We start from the raw sequence: 11,635 nt of genomic DNA, 5'->3' as shown, positions 1-11,635 counted from the left end.
CTACCATTGCATAGTGGGGTGCTCTTCTCCAATATTCTGTTTGCATACTACAAGAGAAAGAAGCAGACACATCACATGTTTAGCTTGTAGTATAGAAACTCATTTTGGTAAACCAGTTCAGTAGTAAGGTGGACAGGATAACAACATGAAACAAACATATATCTATGTACTACGGTCATTGTATTGTCCATATCATTCTAGTTTATGTTCCCTAATCAAGATAGAGACACAGTTCAACTCATATATTTTTAAGACACAGCAGCATAGACAGAATATAAGTGTGAGAAACTACACAACATTGGCAGCACTTGTAATGTGCATCACATGAGAACATAACTGTTTATACAACTTAAACTGAAATCAACATAGAGCAAGAAGCTAGAACAACAATCCAGTTAAAGAAATAGGTTTAAAACATACCTGTTGCGCCATTGGAGTTTCAATTGGATCCTTCAAATTCGAAAGTAGTTGGTATGAGTAAATATAGTGATGCAACAACAAAGGAGTATGGACCATAGCTACGGAATCTGACCTGAGAACAGTTGCTCTTCTGCTTTAAACATGGAGTTTGGGTTAGCTGTGGTGGTCTTCGTGCTTTGGGCACTGCAGTAGCTTTACAAACTGCTTGTGTGGGGGTACTCTGTGGTGGACATGGTGCTTTGTCAACTATAAGTGGGTTACTATCCGCTGGGGTTGCGGTTAGATGGGTTGTAGCTGGTTCTCTGCCCAACGGTGTAAGTGTGCAATCTGGAAGAGTCTCGATTATGTGTGGTGGGGCTAGTTTGTGGGCCAGTACAACCATGGTTCTATCTGCATCGACGAGTAGCACTGTCTTTTGTGAAGAACGGGTTTTTGCTCCCTTAGATACTGCCATCACCCCCTCCAATTCAAATGGCTAATAAACAAGAAAAGAAATTGAATGTACAGACATTGTATGATAGACAGATGTGGTAATTCACATATATGTTGTCTAACCAAACAGGACAGCATGACACAATTTCACATATATGATGCCTAACTAAACAGGATATCATGACACAGTTTCAGATATATGATGGATAACTTAACAGGATATAATGGCATAATTCAACATATGATGAGTACCTAAACAGGATGACATGACAAAACTATATGATGTCTTTCTAAAATAGTTTGGGATGAAATAATTCACATACATGTTGTCTGAGTATACAGGATGGCATGATATAATTGACATAATTGATTCATATACTAAGCAGCTGGCACTCGCATGTATGATCTCTAAACTAAGCAGATAGAATTCAATATTGTGCATATGATGTCTAAACTAAGCAATGCAAGACACCATATGCAACATATGAGAAATATAAACATTGCAACTTAGAGCATACACCTCAGGTGGGATATAGGACTGGTCATCTGTCTCTGAATCCTCCTCTGAGGAGCTCCCTGTAACCATCGAGATATATGCTTCAACAGGTACCATTGCTTGCTCTGAAGACCTTGTTTTCACTCCAGATTTTTCCTTAACCGGCTCAAATGGCTGATACACATGAAGAGTAGTTCAATATACACAGATTGTCGACAAATGGAATACGTAATGAAAAAAAAGATGGCATGATATAATTTACATATATGATGCCTGGCACCATGGCGGTGCATAATTCACATATATGATAACTGGCTGAAAAACATGGCATTGCATAATTCACATATCTGATATAGAAAGCAAACAGGAGGCATTCACACAAAGCATGTCTAATCTAAGCAGATGGCATGGCAATGCAAGACACCATATGCATGATATGAGCAATATAACCCAGCCAAGTTAGAGCATGCACCTCGGGGGGGGGGGGACTATGACTGGCCATCTCTCTCTGAATCCTCCTCTGAGGAGCTATCTATAACCAGCAAGAAATCTGCATCGACAGGTAGCACTGACTGCTCAGAAGACCTTGTTTTCACTCCAGATTTTCCCATGACTGACTCAAATGGCTGATGCACAGGAAGAGTAGATGAATGTATAAACATTGTTGACAAATGGAATACATTATGGAAAAAAATATGGCACAATACAATTCACACATACGATGACTGGCTAAACAGGATGGCATTGCATGATTCACGTATATGATGCCTGGCTAAAGAAGATGGCATTGCATAATTCCCATATACTCCCCCCGTTCCTAAATATTTGTCTTTTTAGAGATTTCAAATGGACTACCACATACGGATGTATATAGACATATTTTAGAGTGTAGATTCACTCATTTTGTTCCGTATGTAGTCACTTGTTGAAATCTCTAAAAAGACAAATATTTAGGAATGGTGGGAGTATGATATAGAAACCAAACAGGTGGCATTCACACAAAGCAAATCTAAACTAAGCTGATGACATATAAGATGTATAATGTAAGCAATACAAGGCGCCATATGCATGATATGACCAACATCAGCATGCCAGGTTAGAGCAAACACCTCAGGTGGTAAACAGGCGTGGTCGGCTCCTTCTGAATCTCCATCTGAACAATTATCTTCCTCTGGAAATGCGGGAGGGGGGGGGGGCGCTTCGCCCACCATGGAGCGACGTCTGCATGACATTATATTCGCACTCAACGGTCTTCTCTTTTTCTCTACATGTTCAGTACGATTGTGTACAATATCTGACATGCATAATAAAAAAATAGTTAGATTTTGTAAGGCCTAAGGGTTGCATGCAAAAATCAAGACTGATGGTAGCAAACAAGTGGATGGATCCAAAACTAATGATAGCAGGTAGATTATAGCTTCAGTTTAAAAAGATAGACAATGGATCATCTATTGTTTGTTGCCCACCCAACATGAACCACATAGAAGACCCCAGATGAACCAGATAGTAGACAGATACTATTTGTTGCTGGCTCGATATGAGACCCATGGGCACTTCAAAACTCAAGATTGAACGATAAAGTAGCAGGTAATAATAACCGATGTATAACGTAAGCAAACACGAAAGACTGCGACCTCTCTTCCGGAACTGTGTAGTCCTCAGGTTCATCTGCTCAGTCGATGATGGTAATGCAGTTGGCGTGGCTGCCGGCAACGGGGAAGATGATCTAAGGCGGCGAAAGGAAGTCTGCAGGGGGGATCTCTGGTGCAGTGAACGCTTCTGTGAATGGTGCACCTCAGGTGGGGTGGATGACGGCACGGCAGGAGCAGGACATAACACACAGAGTTTTCTTTGACGCCTATCTGAAAATGAAGTAAATCTGTAAGGGCTCCTTAGAATTGGAGGATTCTATAAACGCAGGGACAGGAAAAACACAGGAATAGGATAGGAATGCACGTGCAAAACAGAGCATTTGGAAACATAGGATTTCAGTCAACCTGGGTGTTTGGCTCACATGAATTGGAAGAACTGAGGAATGGAGAAACAAAGTGATGCGACGAGTGTACAACCTCTTTGGCATAGCCTTGTGGACCTCAGCATCATTGGTTTGGACGTGGAGGATGGTGATGATGCTGGTGTGACTGTCGGAGGCGGGGAAGAAGATCCGAGGCCTCTGGAAACCGCGCCGAGGGTACTGCTCCGCTGTGATGGACGGTTCCGTCATTGGAGCAGCTCCGTTAAGGTGTACGGCGACGAGGCTGAAGCATGACAAGACAGACAACGTTAATCTGAAGTGGGACCCTAATATCATCTGCAATAGATGATGTAAAATACATCACCAAAAAGTGCTAGATGTAAAACACATCACCCGTGCCACGGCCGCTCTGACAGATGCTGTAAGTACTGTTCACTCTGAACTTAACTGAAGAAAATGAACTTCACAGTCGAAACTGAATTTTACTTACGAAACTGATTGAACTAGTAACAGAGCATTGCAATAGATGTTTAGGGCGTTCGAGCACTAGTAGCAGAGAAGCAGTGATCTAAATCAGCAGACGCTCGAGCAGGGAACGCACTAGCAGAGAGCAAGTCGTGCAGTAGCACCGTGAGCGAGTGCTAAAGCAGCAACTCCTGTAGCTGCCGGAGGTCGTGTAGCAGCAGCAGCAGCGCAAGCGAGAGCAAGAGCAGAGCAGCAACACGAACGAAAGCAGGGCAGTGCAGTAGCGCGACTGATAGCAAGAAGAGAGCCGCAGCGCGAGCGAGAGCCGGAGCAGCTGCAGCTAGTGCCGTTGTGGAAGTCGCCGCCGAGGAAGCAAACATGGGGGAGAGATGCCGTGGATGATGTGGCCGGCGACGGCGCCGTCGATGGAGACACGCCATGTCTACTCGGTATCGAGCACCGGCAGCCCCGTGAGATCGAATAAAAGATAAAATGCAGCGGTGAGTGCAGAACCTCCTTGGTGGCGCCGAGTTGGCCTCGGCTTCATCGGAGGAATTGGGTGAGGGTGCTGCGGTTCCGGTGGCGCAGGTCAAGACGGCGCTGTGGGGATTGAGGTGGCGTGATAGACGAGGCAAACATCGGGGCAGCTCCTTGGAGGTGGAGGACGGGGCGGCTGATCCGGCGGGACGACGAGATCGACAACGGATCCTCATCCGGTGCGGTGGATGAGGGACGACGAGCTGTTGCGGTGGACGACGTAGTCGGGGAAGAGTCTCTGGCTGGGCGGCGGTCGGGAGGCCGACGGAGGAGCGTGGGGTTTCGCAGGTTTTGGTGGCCTCGGTGTACGAATGGGGGGGCGAAGGGGGAGGGGGGAGCCATGCTTAGGGACGCGCTTGTCCGAAATGTAGGGTAAGTTACCAGCGTACCCCCACCGGTTTTGACACCGCGACGTGGAGCTTCATTTCCGACTGAGGGGTAGAAGGGGGATTTCACGTGTCTGGGCTGCGGGAGCGATTTCGGATGAGGAGGGAGTTCTCGCGCGCGTCCAAATTTCGGGATAACAAGGCGCGGTGCGGGTTGAAGAAGCGGGAGTTTCAAAGCAGGTGAGACAAAAGATACTCGAGCTTGAAAATTTCGGGATAACAAGGTGCGGATTCCTTGTTCGGCAGAACAAACTTAACGTGTAAAAAAACAATTCATACAAGACACAAGAGAGTCATGTCCCCTTTTACTATATTGCTATAGATGCCATTGAAAAACTACCAGAAAAATGTAAAAAAAATCGGGAGAACAAGATTACCCTGCACAGTACCAAATCGATTCGCACTTCCCTCAACAACAACAAAAAACGAATCAATTCCCACCAAAGAAAGAGTAATGTCCCTTTTTATATGATTACAGATGCCATGATCTCGAATTTCAATTTTTGAATCCACGTTATGTTGAATTCGAATATATCGTTAGGTGACCTTGTGGTTTATAATTGATGTAGTCGTACATTTTGATCTTCCATCATATATGAACATTTTACTCCACCATGTGAACATATATATTGTCGTCTACCATATGGACTAAATTTGAATCAATTTTCCTTATTTGAATACGATTGTTGTCAAGTTATACAATAATTTAAATATTATCTTGATAACAAAAAACATACATATAGCAGTAATCATATATCACTATGAACTACATGTACCATACCCTCTCCAATTCAAGTACTTGTATCCACTTTATGTTGAATTCAAATCATAGTACATTATTGGTCTAGGTAGCGAGATGTTTGGGATAATCTAAACCCTGTTTTCATACGTATAATTTTTGGCTGAATTGGGACAAGTTTTGGTATAAGCCTCTTGCAAAACCGGAGATTCTCTCAACAAGCCTCGTGGTTCCGAGAGGGAACGTGTCACCTTTGTGTGCGAAACGATATACGCTGCCTCCCCCCTGATTTTATTTACAGAGGCAACATAGAACTATATGAGTGCCCTGTTAAATTTTGGAATTATTTCGGGTTCATTTGGCCTTTTTATACATTAATTGAGTTTCTGGACTTTTAATGTGCATAATCTAAATATGAATTGCATGCACATTCTCCGGTGCACCAAAGTGGGTTGAAAAATCACATGTGTGTCCTTGGTTGAATTTCTAGGTCCCATGGAAGAAATGAGAATGAAATTCAAACATCTGGGCGTCATGACTCGGCCGAGAACATCGAGAAACTTTGATTTTATATTCATGTAAATCCAAAACTCGCCTGGAAATCATGAAACTTGGCATGGTGTCATGTCATGGCACTAACATGTTGTGGTAAAAAATTGGGCCGATTTGGAAGCTCGTGGTTCTAAGAGGGAACGAGCCACCTTTGAGTGTGAAACGATATACGCTGCCCCCCTGAGTTTCTTAACAATGGCAACATAGAACTACATTAGTGCCCTGTTAAATTTTGGAATTATTCCGGGTTCGTTTGTCGTTTTTATACATTAATTAAGTTTCTGGTCATTTAATGTGCATAAGTCAAATTTGAACTACAAGCACATGCACTCGTGCACCAAAGTTGGTTGAAAAATCACATTTGTGTCCTCGGGTGAATTTCTAGGTCCCATGCAAGAAATGAGAATAAAATTAAAACATCTGGGCATCGTGGCTCGGCCGAGAACATTGAGAAACTTGGTTTTAAAATTCTTGTAAATCCAAAACACGTCTGAAAATCATGAAACTTGGCATGGATGTCTTGTCATGGTACTACCATGTTGTGGTAAAAAACTTGGCCGAATAGGAACAGATTTTGGTATAAGCTTCTTGCAAACCGAAGCTTCTCTCAAGAAGGCTCGTGGTTCTGAGAGGGAACATGCCACCTTTGAGTGCGAAACGATATCCTTGTCCCCCTTGAGTTTATTTACAAAGGCAACATAGAACTACATGAGTGCCCTATTAAATTTTGGAATTATTCCGGCTTCGTTTGGCCTTATTTACACATTAATTGAGTTTTTGTGAACTACAAGCACATGCTCCCGTGCACCAAAGTTGGTTGAAAATCAAATTTGTGTCCTCGGGTGAATTTCTACTCCCTCCTTCCATCTATATTGGTCCTAATGCATTTTTCGAGGCTAACTTTGACCAAACGTTAGAGCAATAATATATGACATGCAACTTACACAAAGCATACCTTCAAATTTGTATGTCAAAGGAGCTTCCAATAATATAATTTTCGTAGTAGACATCTCATGTGCTATTAATCTTGTCAATAGTCAAAGGCTGTCTTGAAAAACACATTAGGCCCTATATAGATGGAAGGAGGGAGTAGGTCCCATGCAAAAAATGAGAATAAAATTCAAACATCTGGGCATCTGGCTCGGTCGAGAACATTGAGAAACTTGGTTTGAAAATCATGAAACTTGGCATGGTGTCATGTCATGGTAGTACCATGCCGTGGTAAAAAAATTGGCCGAATAGGAACAAATTTTGGTATAAGCTTCTTGCAAATCGGAGCTTCTCTCAAGAAGGCTCGTGGTTCTGGGAGGGAACGTGTCACCTTTGTGTGCATAATTCAAATTTGAAATACAAGCACATCTTCCAGTGCACCAAAGTTGGTTGAAAAATCACATGTGTGTCCTCGGGTAAATTTCTAGGTTCCATGCAAGAAATGGGAATGAAATTCAAAATTCTGGGCATCGTGGCTGGGTTGGAAACATTGAGAAACTTAGTTTTTTAATTCCTGTAAATCCAAAACACGCATGAAAATAATGAAACTTGGCTTGGTGCCATGACATGGCGCCAACATGCTATGGTAAATTTGCAGTCCGATTTGCGAAGGCGCACACATTAACAATCAACAAAGTCATTTTGGAACAAGTGCTATCACGTTACAATCGGAAACACAAGTATTATTGAAACCGTGGGCGTTCTACTTACTTGTACCATTTACGTGCCGCTACGCGTCCCCATTTTTTATTAGCTAGGGGGCGCCGTGCAGGGTAGCTATTTGAGTACGAGAGGCGTGCGATCAGACCCCTGCGCGTGCTTATCGGGAGGAGAGCCCTTTGACCTCCATCTGCCGTCCACCTCTCTCCCAAGGTCTCAATTAATGGCGCCCGAGCCTCTGTTTAATGGCGTGGCTTTGTCTCACTCGACTGAGATTTTAGAGAGAAAAAAGAAAATCTGAAAGCACGGATCTTGATGTAAGATCCGACGGACCTATATAGCATCTACTACGACTTATAGCAAGACTGATGAATATATAAGGACGGTTAATTTTTTTTGATCAAGAAGGGCTTGCCCCTTCTGATTTTCATTACTGAAAACCACCACAATTCACAAGAAGTTCAGCACAACTCCAGCCTAACACGAAGGACTAAAAGCTACCAGATTGAAATCGCAACATCCCAAGAGGCCAACAAAGGCCAAACATCCGTGTTAGAACCCAACATTTCACAACCGGCGACACAATCCACATCCTAAACCGATTATTACATCAAAAGAAACCAGGAAACTGAAGGAAGCCCAGCAGCAACTAGAAGAACAGCAACGCCAGGGTCGCCACAGCAAGAGTTTTCTTCATTCCAGCCTCGCAACATTGATCTTCCACAGAAAGATAAGGACGCTTAATTGTCTTACATAATTAGAAAGATAATTAAAAAATCCACATGCGGCTACGGCCGAAATTCACAAGGGTAAAAGAAGAAGGAAGACAAGGATCTGGCTCGCTGATCTCTACTTTCTTGATGTGTTGCTGCAGGCCGCGGGAACTAGTCTCCGCGGCGAGCATCGATGAGCTCTTTCGTGTCCTCAAGACGCTGCTTGAGAACATCCACGGATTCCTCCACCAGCCTTTGGTGCTCGTTGCGGAGCATGTCATTCTCGTCCATAAGTTTCTTGACGATGACGCCGGTCCTCTTCAACAAGCACTGGTCTTCACTTCGGACGATCTTCTCCCTCAGCAGGTCGCGCTCGGCCCAGAGCCTCTCATTGCCCTCCCTTAGTTGCCGGATGACGCCCGTAGCCTGTTCAAATGAGGCTTTCATGTCGTCCTGCAACCTCGCCCAGCCGAAGATTTGATCCATCTGGCTATGGACGATCGCATGCATGTGCCTGTAACAGTCGTCGCCTGCCCGCGAGAAATTTTCCCAGGCCACCGCGACGCGGCGGGATATCTCTGCTGCATTCGTGGCGCGGCGGGACATCTCTGCTGCTTCCGCGGCGCGGCCGGACCAGTCTGCTGCATCGACGGCGCGGCGGGACCTCCGTGCTGCTTCAGCGGCGCGGCGGGACCTCTGTGCTGCTACTTCCGCGCGGCGGGACATGTCGGCTGCTCTCGCAGCGAGGCGGGACATCTCTCGTGCTTCCGCTTCCATGCTCGCCTCTCCTTGGTGGCAATCTCTCGATCCAGAACTCACGCTGGCCATGACAGACGCAAGGGAAGGATGCTGAATGACTTGTTTGTTTTTGTGGATGAGGAGTTGAGGAGGAATGTGCAGTCATCTTGGCATACTAGTATTTATAACCGAGTACTAATACGCTCCTAAGTGGGAAACCGTTTAGGTTGTGATCGGTGTGAACAGGTTTGCAATTCAATATAGCGTGGTACTAATACGCTCCTAAATGGGAAACCGTTTAGGTTGTGATCGGTGTGAATAGGTTTGCAATTCAATATAGCGTGGAGTAATTTGGAATGTGACGAGACGCAAGCTCAAAATTTATTGACGGTTCTAGTTTCGAAGTGCGGCACTATTCCCGGATGGAGTACTTCTTTTTCTACTCCCTCCTTTCCGGTTTTATAGGGCTTATCTCAAAATTTTAGTTTTTCCATTTTATAAGGCTCAATTTGGTTGTTCCCCAACACATGTTCAGATTCCAAGGTGCATTAAATCATTGCATGCAAGTATTAAGAGAAAATTGACCAATGCATGTACTTTATGCATGCATGCATTGCAATTAATGCATTGATAAACATAATGTTTTGAGAAAAACAAGAGCATTAATTAGGTGCTTTTGCAAACTACAAAAAAAATTCCACCACTCACCATCTTGGTTGGTGAGATTTTTGAATTAAGCCCTATAAACCGGAAAGGAGGGAGTACTGCTGTGTACGTGCAATAACTGGCACCGTCGTATACATATCTTACGGTTAATGGGGCGTTCGACAGGAATAGCAGCGTGGCGAGCTCTAGGCTAGCCTTTTTTTCAAACGCATTAAACCTATCTCTCGGGACTTCTCGCACGCACCATCGTGCCACCCACAAAAACTTGTACTCTGAGTTTAGTAGTACGTTATACAGGAAGAGAAGAGGTGCACGCACGCACTCGTCCTCTCACACACGCGTCTGTTTTTTCTCGAAAAGGAGGATGATGACCCCCGGCCTCTGCATCTGGGAGTCACACACGTATCTTTAGCTACGAATTGTAGTGTTCTCAACCATCCGATTGGCTCTATCATGGATATACCTATATACTAAAACATGTCTAGATACATCTATATTTTGACAAATGGAAGGCATGTATTGTGGAACGGAGGGAGTGCTTGTCATCAAAATGGATAAAAAGGGACGTATCTAGAACTAAAATACGTCTACATACATCTCCTTTTATCCATTTTGATGACAAGTAGTACTTCTTACCCAAAGGAACTTTATATCCAACAGACACAAAATATCCGTTCGACTGTTGGAAATTACTGACCTGATGTCGAAGTAATTGCTGCATAGCCACCAAAACCCACCATTTCTTAAGCTAAAGTAGACCAAGGTAATCCCTATATTAGCATATTACTAAGATAAATAGAAGGCACTGTAGAAACATTTAGGACGTGAGCTTGTCAATCTGAATGTGGAGGGACACAAGCTTAGCCCCGGCCAGCAGCTTGGGCGGAACTGTCAAGAAGGTCAGCTCCTGCACATCGACGTCGCCGGGATCCTTGCTGCTTGTCACCTCCATTTCCACCTTCACGGCGTCGGTCGTGCCTTTGGGCTCCCCCGGCGGGCCGTTCGCCCACAGCTTGGCCACGTAGTGCGGCAGTGGGGACGCCCCCGCTCTGACGCAGACGACTGACACGGCGATAGGCGCGCCGATGTCGAGCACGCCGCCGACCAAGAAAAATGCGCGGCAGTCCTCCTCCGCGAACAGCAAGAGCCGTGGCTCCGACAGTGGCACTTGCAGCTGGAGCACCTTGCCGTACTGGATCCTGTGCACGGGCATGGGATGCGCGGTGCTGATGTGGTGGTAGAGCGCCGGCGGCGGGCCTTCGTAGCCGCAGACAGGCACGGGGCATTTGCAGGGCGCGAGCGGACACATGCTCTGGTGATCGGCGAGCTTGTGGTAAGTGACGTAGAGCCCACAGCCTTCATGCGGGCACTCCACCCTCACCGACGAAAGGACGGAGTCCACTGCCGTGTTTCACACGTCGAAGCCACCGCCGCACTCGCACTTCTGGCACTGCCGCTGGTTCCCGAGGCGCTCGACGCGGTAGTCCGCGCAGGCCAGGTGCCCTCCCTTGCACTGCAGAAATCAATCGAACAACACATCAATCAAGAAACCTGCACCTTGCTCAATCAGCCGAACGGACGAGGTGTATTCGAACCTCATACACTGGAGGCGTCTAGGGGCGGAGGCACAAGGGGCAGTGGAGCATGGTGAGGTCCATCGAGACCTTAGAGAGCTCCATCGTCGGGTCCTGTTCGGTCTGCATGATCTCGCCCTCCTCATGCACAACCATCTCTCGACTTGGGCCGGGGTATTACAAAGCTTTACCGTCACATATTTTATACTACTTCAAGGTGCATTAAATCAACACATGCAAGTATCAAAAGGAGAGTCACGACATGCATGCATGCGTTGTAATTAATGCATTA

The sequence above is a fragment of the Aegilops tauschii genome, chromosome 1 (genome assembly GCF_002575655.3).
Source record: "Aegilops tauschii subsp. strangulata cultivar AL8/78 chromosome 1, Aet v6.0, whole genome shotgun sequence".
Taxonomy (NCBI): domain Eukaryota; kingdom Viridiplantae; phylum Streptophyta; class Magnoliopsida; order Poales; family Poaceae; genus Aegilops; species Aegilops tauschii.
This window is presented reverse-complemented; position numbering follows the sequence as displayed.